The following is a 13644-nucleotide window of genomic DNA, read 5'->3' on the forward strand; positions in this document are numbered from 1 at the left end:
CACCTCCGCCTCCCCTTTCCCTCCCCCTCCCCCAATCAAGTCCCCCTCCCTCGTCAGCCCAAAGAGCAGTCAGTGTTCTCTGCCCTGTGGGAAGTCCAAGGACCACCCTCCTCCATCCAGGTCTCATAAGGTGAGCTGGTCACCTTTTTCTTACATGATCTAATCTTCATCACAATAATTTCTGCAGCCAGTGTGTGCACTGAGAAGGTATTTCTGAATCCAGATTGCAAGCGTGTCTAGAGGAGTCAGGTGATAATGGGGTTCTTTCTTTCTGGAAAGTCTAATGACAAGGACCTCTCTAAATTTGTTCACCGTGTTTTCTACTAGCAAATAGCCATTGTGAAATACTCCAATTCAATACTGTTTTCATGAGACTACTTGAGGAAAACAGTTTTACAGTACCTTGGCAATATATAATTTGCCACTTTGAAATGCATTATGTACTTTCTTTATAATTTTTAAATTGGTTGAACCTATTGAGTGAAAAGGTAAAAAGTATACATTATTTGTAATTTAAAGAAGTATTCAGAATTTTAGTGTGCCCAAGCATCAAGAATATTATTCCCTTAGCACTTTGAAAAGACTGTAAAGACTATTTTAGAAATGCATTTTCATGACTTAAACATTTCTCATTTTATTTGGAAGGACTGCAAAGGCCTGAGGTAAACACACACTTCATAAGCATTTATTAAGATATATAACCATAAAGATATTTTAAAGTATCATTTAAATTCTTTTACATTTCTTCACTTAAAGACTATAATATTCTTACCTATGGTCTGTAGAATTTCCAAAGGATAAATTTTAATTTCTCGATGATAAGAATCATATTATTATTATGCTTTCTCAGCCTGATGGTGGAATGACTGGAATTGCAGTCAGAAACGTGACTGCAAACATAATGGCTGTACTTCTGTTCTTAACATAAATTTGACATTTTAAAAATGATGAGTCATGAGTTAATCTCCTTTGCCTTTTGTGTTTTTCGTCCTTTCTTGATTAATTAAAACTTGCCAATTAATTGTGTTAAAAACAATGTCTTATAGGAAGGTTGTTTTCAAAGGGTCCTGTTGAACCTATTTGATCATATAAAATATGTTAAGCTTGATATGTTGCCACATATTTCATTATAATATTAAATAATTCAAAGTCTTGAGTAGTAGAAATAAAATTTGATAGATTGTCAGGTCATCTTTCAGAAAATGCTTCATATTTTCATCTAGAAAAGAAAAGGACTTAGTATAACAGTATATTTAGAATATTATCTCTCTGAAGCAATTCATAATCCTTTAGTATTAAACATATACACATGAGTATTTAATAATGCAAAAACATAACATATGTACCTCACTCAAAATATGCCATAATTGAAATGTAAAACTGGATTAAATTGTATATGTATATTGCTTTTGAAAAGTACAGTATTTTTTCCTTCCACTTTTGTTTTTGTTTTTCGAGACAGGGTTTCTCTGTAGCTTTGGTTCCTGTCCTGGAACTAGCTCTTGTAGACCAGGCTGGCCTCGAACTCACAGATATCTGCCTGTCTCTGCCTCCCAAGTGCTGGGATTAAAAGTGTACACCACCATCACCCGGCTCCTGTCACTTTTTCTTTTCTTTCTTTTTTTTTTTTTTTTTTTAAGGGAGAAAGGATTCACTTTTGCTCACAGTTCCATAGTATTATCCACCATACTGGAGAAGTTAAGCAGCAAAAACTTGAGGGATCTGATCACAGCACATATGTAATCAGGAACAGAGAACAAGGAATAAGTGAGGGCTTTCTCATGATTTCTCCACTTCCACAGTTCAAGATCCTCTTCTCAGGGATTGGTATCCCCACCCAAAATTAAGATGGAACTTCTACATCAGTTAACCTAATCAACACAATCCCCCAAAGGATCCCAGAGCCCATCCTCCTGGTGATCCTATATTCTGCCAAGTTGAGTGCCAGTACTTACCACTACAGGATGGCATTCCACAAAGGTTGGGGATAAAAGATGTTACTCCCATGCTGCTTTCTGATGTACAGAGTTCTCATGGATATTGAGAACTTGTTATTATTATCCTCATTTTATAACTGAAAAATATGAAATGCTAAGAAGTTTATGGGATTTTCATAACATAATTGTTACAAGTGGTTAGGTTTGTTGTAGTTGCAAAATGCTTCCAGAATCCAATCTGATGATGGTTCTAAGCACAATACACTATTGTGCTGTTATGTTTGGTAGAGACCTAGAAATGTTAGTTTCTCCAAATCTGATTTTATGTACAGGAATAGAGTGTTTATTTGATTGTAAATTACCCCTGAAATTGTTCTAAACCTATTTGCAATCATGGATATAAATGGCCTATAACAATATTTCAAAACTTTCCAGATCTGTTCAGTGATCCAGAAAGCTATTTTAAGAATATACACCCTAGCCCTTAAAAGCATAAAATATTCTTATTTGTATGGAAAACTAAGACTAAGGCTGATAATGAGTGTTTTAATTGCTCATGAGATAGCTGGAATTATCTACTATAAATATTTTATAGAGTAAACAAAAATGTAATTATTTTCCTCAAGCCACCATCATTTTTCAGTGTAAATTTTGTATTACAATTATATATAATTCAATTTTCAAATTATTAATTTTGAGATTATAATTATATAATTTTTTCTTTATGATGAATTTAACTCTGTGAAACTGTGATTCTTTGCCTGTCTAAAACACGTGATGGTCTAATAATGAGCTGAATGGCCAATAGCAAGGCAGGAGAAAGGACAGGCAGTACTGGCAGGCACAGAGTATAAATAGGAGAAATCTGGGAAGGAGAAGCAAGAAAACAAGAAGAGAATGTCAGGGGTCAATTACACCACCAGCCACAGAGTAAGAGTAAAAGTAAAATACACAGAAGTAAGAAAAGGAAAAAAAAAAAACATGGATAATTTAAGTTAAGAAAAGCTGATTAGAAACAAGCCATGCGAAGACTGGGTATTTATAAAAAAAGAATAAGACTCCGTGGTGATTTATTTGGGAGCTGGGTGGTGGGTCTCCCAAAAAACCCAAAAGAGTAAAGACAGCTTAAGAGTAAAAAAAAATCAATAAAACTCCTTGTTCTCCATTTTTTATTGGATTATTTGTTCTTTTGATGACCAATTTCTTGAGTTCTTTGTATATTTTGGAGATCAGACCTCTGTCTGATGTGGAGTTAGTGAAGATCTTTTCTCATTCTGTAGTCTGTTGTTCTGTCTTGTTGACCATGTCCTTTGCTTTATAGAATCTTTTCAGTTTCAGGACCCATTTATTAATTGTTTCTCTCAGTGTCTGTGCTTCTGGGGTTATATTTAGGAAGTGTTTCCCTGTGCCAATGTGTACAAGTGTACTTTACACTTTCTCTTCTATCAGGTTCAGTGTGGCTGGCTTTATGTTGAGGTCTTTGATACATTTGGACTTGAGTTTTGTGCATGGTGATAGATATGGGTCTATTTTCATTCTTCTACATGTTGATATCAGGTTATGCCAGCACCATTTGTTAAATATGCTTTCTCTTCTGTTTGATATTTTTTGCTTCTTTGTCAAAAATCAGGTGTTTGAAGGTGTGTGAATTAATATCTAGGTCCTTACACAATGGAATACTACACAGCAGAAAAAAATAATGACATCCTCAATTTTTCAGGCAAATGGATGGAGCTAGAAACATCATTTTGAGTGCGGTAACCCAGATCCAGAAAGACAATTATCACATGTACTCACACATAAGTGGTTTTTAAACATAAAGCAAAGAAAACCAGCCCACAAAATACAGTCTCAGAGAACCTAGACAACATGAGGACCCTAAGAGAGACATGCATAGATCTAATCTACATAGGAAGGAGAAAAAGACAAAATCTCCTGAGTAAATTTGGAGCATGGGGACCTTGGGAGAGGGCTGAAGGGAAGTGGAGAGGTAGGGAGGGGAGCAGAGAAAAATGTAGAGCTCAATAAAAATAAAAAATGAAAACCCTCTTTTCGGGTTACAGCCCCATTTTTGAATGGGTCATTTGGGTTTTGTTTATTCTTTTTGTTTTTGACTCTATAGTTTTAAGTAAAGATAAAATAATTCCTAGAGTCCTCATCAAACAACCTTGGTATTATTTGCCCCTTGACTTTACTTCTTCTGTACAGACCCCTCATCTGGAACCCTCTTTCTATTTTTTCATTTTTCACCTTATGTGAATGCAATAACAATTTAAACTTGGAATCCTATTGTATATTTCAGCAGCATAACGAAAAAGCAAAAGCACTAACCCCTGGTGTCATTTACTCAAGAGTGGGCCTGCTTTGTTCAGAAGAATTCTAATCTCTCCTCTGATCTGATCTCTCAAATAAAGGTCATTCTTTCTGTTAAACAGCACAGCGAATGTGCTATTGAAAAGGAATGACGAAATTTTGTCCAAATCAGTCTTTTACAAGGATCTCACCGGGGGAAGTTAGTTTGAAGCCCTATTTACTCCATATAATAAAGCAATAATAAAATATTATCAATCTATACCTACATGTTGCTTCAATATTTTTCTTGGGGGGGGTACATTGTTTCAAATGCATTGCTGTTTTTAGAAATGTTCTTAGATCTAACCACCACATCTTATGAAGATGTATCTTAGCCTGAGACAAGGGTATGAATGGGTCGCAAAAGAAAAATAGGGAATATTACCATATGCTAAAGCTGTACATTCAGCTGAGATTGTAAGGGCATATAGTAATATAAAGTCCAAAGTATATAAGATTGGTGACAATGGTTTTTGTCGAGGGCTGTTAATTTTGATCAGGTAAACAGAATGAGCACACAGTTATAAATGATCCCACATCACATTATTAACTTGATTGCAGGCAAGGTGAAAGTTTGACTTGTAAAGGCAAGCTTCAAACAGCGTTTCTCAGAAAAACCGTTCCCGTGTTTCAAGTTTGGAGTGAAAGGTATAGTACTAAGAATATAGGAAACCAGTGAAATGTGAGTCATATCTGAATTTGGGGGAAAGATCAGAGATTCATATACTGAACATTTCACAGTAAGTATTTTCAGACATTAAATTAATGTTTTAGAGGAAGAATAGGGGTAGAAAATTTATTTATAAATAGAAAAAAGTTGGTGTGTTCTGCCCAAGGAGGAAACACAAAGATCACAAAGTGGAATTCACTGCACAACCTTTGATAAAGCAACACAAATGCTGTAGTTTGTTTCTTCTTGTTGTTGTATGTGTTTTTTTTATTAATTTGCTTTTTATTCTTTGGGGGCCCATCACCAAACTCTCAAATAAATACACAGACACTTATTCTTCCTTATGAAAGCCAGGCCTTAGCTTGGCTTGTTTTTAGCCAGGTTTTCTGACTTAAATTCTCCCATTTCTCTTCTATATTTTTACCTCTGAGCTTTTTTACCTTTCTTTTATTATTATTATTGAAAAAAATTCTGCCTCCTCCCCCCTCCCATTTCCCTCCCCTACCTCCACTCCTCTCCCCCTGCCCCCACTCCTTTCCCCCTCCCTCTCCAGTCTGAAGAGCAGTCAGGGTTCCCTGCCCTGTAGGAAGTCCAAGGTCCTCCCCCCTCCATCCAGGTCAAGAAAGGTGAACATCCAAACTAGCTAGGCTCCCACAAAGCCAGAACATGAAGTAGGATCAAAACCCAGTGCCACTGTCCTTGGCTTCTCATCAGCCCTCATTGTTCGCCATGATCAGAGAGTCCGGTTTTATCCCATGCTTTTTCAGTCCCAGTCCAGCTGGCCTTGGTGAGCTCCCAATAGATCAGCCTCACTGTCACAGCGGGTGGGTGCACCCCTCGCGGTCCTGACTTCCTTGCTCATGTTTTCTCTCCTTCTGCTCATTTGGACCTTGGGAGCTCAGTCCGGTGCTTCAATGTGGGTCTCTGTCTCTATCTCCATCCATCGTCAGATGAAGGTTCTATGGTGATATGCAAGATATTCATCAGTATGGCTATAGGATAGGGGCATTTCAGGTTCCCTGTCCTCAGCTGCCCAAGGAACTAACTGGGGACATCTCCCTGGACACCTGGGAGCCCCCCTAGGTTCAAGTCTCTTGCCAACCCTAAGATGGCTCCCTTAATTAGGATATATACTTCCCTGCTCCCATCTCCACCCTTCCTTTATCCCAATCTTCCTGTTTCCCCAAGTTCCCCCATCCTCCCCTTCTCACTTTTCTCTCCCCATTTCCCCTTACCCCATCCCACCCCATCCCCAAGTTCCCAATTTTTACCCGGCAATCTTGTCTACTTCCAATATCCAGGAGGATAACTATATGTTTTTCTTTGGGTTCACCTTCTTATTTAGCTTCTCTGGGATCACAAATTATACCTTTCTTTATTCAATATATTTTTCTTTCCTTCTTACTCTGTGAGGCTGAATGACTGATGCCTGATTCCTCCACTCCTCCTTTTCTCACTCCTCCCTCTTCTTTTTCTCCTTCTATTTATTCTCTCTGCCAGCCAGACCCACTTATTTCTTGTTCCTGCCCTGCTATTGGCCACTCAGCTGTTTATTAGACCAATCAGTGTTTCAGGCAGGCAAAGTAACACAGCTTTACAGAGTGAAACAAACACAACATAAAAGAATGCAACACATGCTTGCATCATTAAATATTCCACAACATAAATGAATGTAACACATCTTAAACTAATATTTTACAACAAAATGCAAAACTAATATTTGGTGAATGCTGGATTTTAGGGCTAGACTGACTGTATGAACCCAAATTCTGCAGGAGTATGAAGACAAATGAGATTAAAGAGGACTTTATTTTGGACGTGCTTTAAAGCCCGTGAAGATAATCTGAAAAGAGAAATCAAAATATGAATGTGTCATAAGATTAATATGGCGAATACAAATAATGGATATTTGAAGGGGGAATGATATGAAAATTATTTGGGAATATATGAATACTATTGTAAAAGATTTAAATATGATGGTGGTAAGAAAAGAAAGATAAAGAAGAGACAGTTATTTCCAAAATGAAGAAACAAATATAACTTTGTGATACTAATAGAGTGTTTAGGGTGGAAGCTTGAGTTCTCATTACCTCCAACAAACTATGCTTTGTCACTGACTATCAATCCCTGATATGCCGGTTAGAGACAAGTAGTAGTAGTAAAAGTAGTAGAGAGAAGGGATTTATTTACCGTCTTCAAATTGGGAAGAAAAGAACAGGAACAAATAAGTGGGTCCAGTGATGCCCCAAGTCCATCATGAAGATACTAACATTGTCTTTAGGTTTAAAGATTTGTTTTGATTATTTTTAGTTGTGTGTGTCTATGTGTATGTGAATGTAGTATTCTCAGATGCCAAAGGCAACAGATCCCTCTTGGAACTAGAGGTACAGGCTGTGTTGAGCTGTCCAATGTAGGTGACTGGAGCTAAATTTGGGTCCTCTGCAATAGTAGTAGGTGTCATTCATCTCTGGGCCATCTCTCCTAGGTTTAAATAGATGTATTGGAGCAAGACCTTAAAAATATAGCATCCCAGATCAAGTTGTGGTTTAGTTGATTGTTGTCTGCAGAGTGTCAAACTTTAATTTTTGCTTTTAGTTACCTATGTATCCAAGTGTTACTCCATAAGTTTTAAAGCAGTGTTAGCTTCTAAATGCCTATTTTAGTGACTTATTCAATATATTGAAGAATATGTTCAGAAGGAAAAGGGAAGGTGGAAAATGACTAAAGTTTTCTTGGAAACCATAAAAGCTGTCTCATTAATATAAATAAGAAAGTTATATATGAGACCTTTTTCAGAATATGTGTAAGATGATAGTTTAGAACACACTTACTTCATTGGGATGATGAGTTACAGCCTAAATAAACTATATTATTATTGGCTGTTTTTTACTCTTTGTTCTTTTACTCCCTGTGTGGTCCACAACCTGCTTCCAGATAAATCACACATGGAATCTTTTTCTTACTTATAAATGCCCACCCTTAGCTTGGCTTGTTTTTAGCCAGCTTTTCTTAAATTATCTTGTCTATCTTTGGCCTCTGGGCATATAACTTGCATTACTTCTTACTCTGTGGCTTGCTGTCTGTGTAGCTGGCGGGATAGCCCTTTGGTGTTCTCCTTTCCTTGTTTTATCTTGCTACTTCTATCCTCCTCCCAGATTTCTTCTTCTATTTATTCTCTCTGCCTGCCAGCTTTTCCTAATATTTCTTTTGCCTTGCTATTGGCTGTTCAGTTCTTTATTAGACCAATCAGGTATTTTAGACAGGCAAAGTAATACAGCTTCACAGAGTTAAACAAATACAACATAAAAGAATGCAACACATCTTTGCATAATTAAAAAAATATTCCATAGCATAAAAGTAACACATATTAAAATAATATTTTCCCCTTTTCTCTAAAAAAGTTATCAAGTAAGAATTATATTTATTATATTCACTCCATTTGTATTTAGCAAATTTGTAGAAAATGCTCCATTATCTATCTTATCTTAGTGAGTCCAAAGTTTTATACCTAACTTATTATCATAGCTAAGAAAAACTGAAACTCTAATTACTTAGTCTTTAACTCCATCAAAGACACCAGGAGGAATTAATATTACCTAACAACAAAGACATCTTGCTTCCTGCACAGTCACCCAAAGTTCCTCTGCAATGCTGGGGCATCCATCTTTAGCCTACAGGCCTAGAATATTTGACAAACTTTTCAGTGAAGCAGGAAATTTAAACTTTCCTGCTTGTCTTGAAAAAGTTTTTCAGATGCTCTCTTCTGTGTCCTGAAGAATGTCTGGTAAACTCTTCTGTGAAGCACGAATTTTGAAGGACTGTCTTTCCTTGTTTGGGCATAGTTCAATAGTCTTTTTTCCTGTGTATCCTGCATGTCCAGTCTGCACACCACATTATCAGCAGTCAAAAGCAAGACCAGTTTCTTTGCCCAGTGGCTAACCTTACCACAATGAAAGCAAACTTCAAAGGAATTTCTTCAGTGCCTATCACCTCTGAAGAAAATTGGTACTAACAGAAACAGATGTTTCTTATTGTCATGAAAAACCTTATGTTAAGAAAACATTTTGAATGCTATATTCTATAGGTCTTTGAAGTGATATAGAGATAATATCTCTATATGATCTTGAAAACATACCTTACATAGTTACAAATTTGATTGTTATAAATGACTAACTACTAACCTGTGTGTCTTGAGAATCCTAAATAGTTTATAATAATAGCTACCCAAACTAGAATTTTGCTTTACATTTTTAAATTAACTACATAGGTACAATACCTTAAATAAAAGCAGAAACATATGCACAGTGCAACAAAAACAAATTTAAATTTGTATCAATATACTATATTTTCCTAAATGATAATAAACATCTATACCCCACCAAATAACCAAAGACCACCCACATCCCCCCAACTCTTGGGAATGTTGGTGTGTATGGGAGAAAATCCTTCCAAACAGAGAACTGAAATGAAGATTCTACAGGTAGTGAAACAGTAAATATAATAGTAATTCCTTGTAGTCTAGGCCCAATTTTAGAATATATACTACCAAATAGAGGAGTAGTGTTGGCATTAGTTAATTAATTTTAAATTTTGCACTTAGTATTTCCAAGCAAATGCAATAGTTTCCCCTTAAAACTGTCCTTTTATGTTTTACGGTTCTATTATTCTGACTAACTATTGATAATATCAAATAGTAGGAATTAGATCATATGTCATGGAACAATCCAACATTTCTTATTTGGGCCTCATTTTTCAAAATACTATTTTTCAGCAAATGGATGGAACGAGACAAAATCATCCTGAGTGAGATTACCCAGTCCAGAAAGATATAGTAAATATTCACCTATAAGGGGATATTAGCCGTTAACTAGACAACCAAGCTACAATCCACAGACCAAGAAAAATCAGGCTCTATGCGAGCTTTGTGGGGGGCATGGTTTTCCCTGGGATAGAAAAATAGAATAGATTTTATAAGTAAACTTAGGGTTGGTAGGAATGGGAGCCAGGAGAATCAGTGGGGTTGGGAGAGTGCAGGGAAAGATAGGTGTAATTGGAGGGACATTGGGGGTAGTGTGGAAACCTAGTACAGTGAAAATCCCCTGGAATCTATGAAGGTAGGCCTAATGAGTACTCCTAGTCATCCCTACATTCTAGTTTCTTTGGTGAGGGAAGATACTCTGCATGCTAGCTACAGAAAGAGAAATGTGGACACTAACTCAGTCACAAAACCTTTGACCTACAATCTATTCTGCTTGCAAAATATGCTGGGGCAATAGTGGCACAGAACTTGTGGGAATAGTCAACTAACATGATTTGATCTAAGTACCACTCCACAAGAAGAAACCTACACTAGACATTGCTTTTGTAACCAATCACCAGGGACTAGATAGTCCAGTTATCTAGGGTAAAACCAAATACTGTGGGTCTAAAAAAATCAATGAAATAATTCCAAATGATAATTTGCTATAGTCATAGATCAGTGCTTTATTAAGTCATCATCAGAGAGGCTTTTCTCCAGTAGCAGATGGGAACAGATGCAGAGACCCACAGCCAAACATTATGCAGAGAGAGAATCTAAATTGGATGTCTCCATCATATCCCTTTCCTCGGAGCTCAGGAAATCCCACTGAAGAGTAGGTGGAAGAGCCAGAGGGGGATGGAGGACACCAAGAGAACAAGGCCTTCTGAGTCAACTAAGCAAGGCACACATGAGCTCACAGAGGATGAGGCAGCAAGCACAGGTCTACACAGGTCTGAACCAGGTCCTCTGTATACATATTATAGTTACTTGCTTAGTTTTTTTTTATGGTAATGCTGAATGTGAGAATGAGTGAGTCTCTGATTCTTGTGCCTGCTCTTGGGACTCTTTTACTCCTGGTGAGGTTTCTGTGTCCAACTTCCATATGATAGTTTTTGCTTCATCTTATTATATTTTGTCATGTTTGGTTATTTTTCTTAAAAGTCTGTTATTTTCTAATGAGAGTCAGGAAGGGAGTGGATCCATATGGGGAGGGGATGGGAAGGAAGCAGGAGTAGTGGAAAAAAGAAATCTATAAACAGGATATATTACATAAAAATATAATCTATTTTCAATATAAGAAAAAAGGAAAAATATATTTACCAGTGAGGAAATATGCTCTCGTCTGAGATGCAACCTTTAAAAGGGGGACAGAAGAAATGTCATCCTATATAGGTCAAACTCTACTAATTCTCAGATAAAAGCTAGAAAACAGTTCAAATAAGGCTCAGTCATAAGCAAAGACTTTATTTCCTTTTTGAGTTTTTCCATTGAGAAGTAGTCAGTTTTCTGTGTTGCAGTGGAATGCTGCCCTATGTCTTATTGTGTCTATTGAGTTTTGCACATTTGTTGGAGTTCATGCCCCCTTCCGTTTTCCCCCTTCCCCCACTTTTTGTGTATGACTAGTTTTGAAGTCCTGGAAGTTTTTCTTTCTTTGCATTTGTTTTTAAGGTGAAAGTTGACTGCAGTATGAATATGATGGTTTGACAAGCATTCCATTGTTTGCTGAAGGAGATACTTGTGTTCTTCATTTGTCTCCCTGGTCATTTATGGCAGTTTTCATGTCTTCTGTGGTGTTTTTAGCAAGGGGTAGAATAAGGGGTTTCAATATTTACCTATTAAAAGCTAGAACAAGGAAAGGATAGAGAAAGAAAGTATATGAATTAACAGTATGAAAAGCAGTAGAGAAGCTATTGCAAGTGAGGTTTGACAAAACAGACAGGAGTCTTCTCCAATGAGATAATCTTATAAATATCATTTGAACACTCAAAGCACAAAAGTGCACATGCATAACCAAAAAGATATAAAGATATGCATACAAAAATCAGAAATGAAAATTAAGATTAGAATAATATAAACATGAATGAAAAATATGATCTTATAGTTCTTCCTCCTGGTTGTGGGAGAGCCTGCCACCTGAGTTCACCTTGGTTCATCCATTAGGATAGTGCACCACATTCTGTAACTTCCTGTGACCTGTACACTTTCTCCCTGCTAATGGCTTTGGTGTGAAGTGCTGGGAATCTCTCAGATTCAGACTCCTTTTCCATACTTCTGCTGCTATCACAGTTGGTACGCCCTGGGATTTGTTGCTCCTATCTGTATTTGTACCATATTAATTATACAGCAGTACTCTTCTTGAGGTCCCAATTGATCCTTTCTCTATTGGGTAGTGGAAGGATGAATCATGAGCATTGCAGATTTATCAATTTTAGATTCCACTATCCCTTCTCTGGAGCTATCCACAGTTGCTGAACCACCTTCCTCTTGATGGATTAAGCTAAGCCGGATATAGCTCCTACTAAACTCTTCTCACAGTCCCACCACTCGCTGGGCAATGATAGGCAAGTTGGATTGTACACTTTGGAAATATTTTTATTTCAGATTCCTGGAACTTATTGTAGTTCATCCATAGCTTTCTGGGACCAACTTTCCTCTCCAGATGGTGACTTATAATTTGGGTTTCCAGTAGAACATGGCTCTCACCTAGCAGGATGCATAATTCCTTGATAGCATTTCTCTGGAAAGAGCTAGCTCAGCCTACAGCAGAAAAAAATTGTCTTTACAAAAACTATGAAACCCAAATAAATATTGCATATGAAATAAAATTGTTATGGGATTAAAGGATCTCAATTAATCTATGAAGGCAGGATAATTCAATGAAAGGTTTTAGGAGTAAAATTCATCTAGTCTCTTGTCTCACTGCACCAAAATACTATTGTAAGAAGGCAAAAGTGAGAGACAGACAGAGACAGAGAGAATAAAAAGTAGAGAATGAATTTTCTTTCATGAAACTAGTTTATGTTATGAACAACCAAATGACCAATTCTTACATGAATTCAGTTACCCTTTTTACAAAATGTTCATGAGTTAGCTCACTGAAACTCCAATAAATTAATCGTCTTCATAAAGTAAAATTATTTGAAAGTATCTATGGATGATCAAAATGTATATATTTGTTGTTCTATCATAAATATAACTCTGAAAAACCATTGCATATATCACAGAAACACTTCTCTTTTACCCTGGAATCTTTGTAGATAATTAGATGTTGTCCAGCTGCTACCATCTCAGATACAAGAATGTATTTTAGAACATAGCATGTTTTCTGATTGAATTGAAGCATGTCTATGCTGCAGAGATACAATATAAATAGAGGAAGAAACCCTCTAGGGAAGATAATTTGTTGTGGAATATTAGTTGAAGATGTGTTACATTTGTTTATGTTGTGGAATATTTGTTTACTGATGCAATATTATGTAGTACTCTTATGTCACATTTGTTTAACTCTGTGAAGCTGTGTTACTTTGCCTGCCTAAAACACTTGATTTGTCTAATTAGAACTGGATGGCCAATATCTAGGAAGGAGAGGGACAGCTGGTGCTGGCAAACAGAATAAAGAGAAGAGAGGAGGGGTGCAAAAAAAGGAGAGGAGGATGCCAGGGTCCAGCCACCAAGCCACACAGACAGACATGGAATAAAAAAGAAAGAAAAGATATACAGAAATAGAGAAGAGTAAAAGTCCAGAGGCAAAAGGTAGATGGAATCATTTAAGTTAAGAAAAGCTGGCTAGAAATAAGCCCAACTAAGGCTGGGAAATCATAAGTAAGAATAACTCTCTGTGTATTTATTTGTGAGTCAGATGGTGGGATCCCTAAAAAAGAGTA

The sequence above is a fragment of the Alexandromys fortis genome, unplaced genomic scaffold (assembly GCF_014885135.2).
Source record: "Alexandromys fortis isolate MF-2015 unplaced genomic scaffold, M_Fortis_MF-2015_v1.1 scaffold_687, whole genome shotgun sequence".
Taxonomy (NCBI): Eukaryota; Metazoa; Chordata; class Mammalia; order Rodentia; family Cricetidae; genus Alexandromys; species Alexandromys fortis.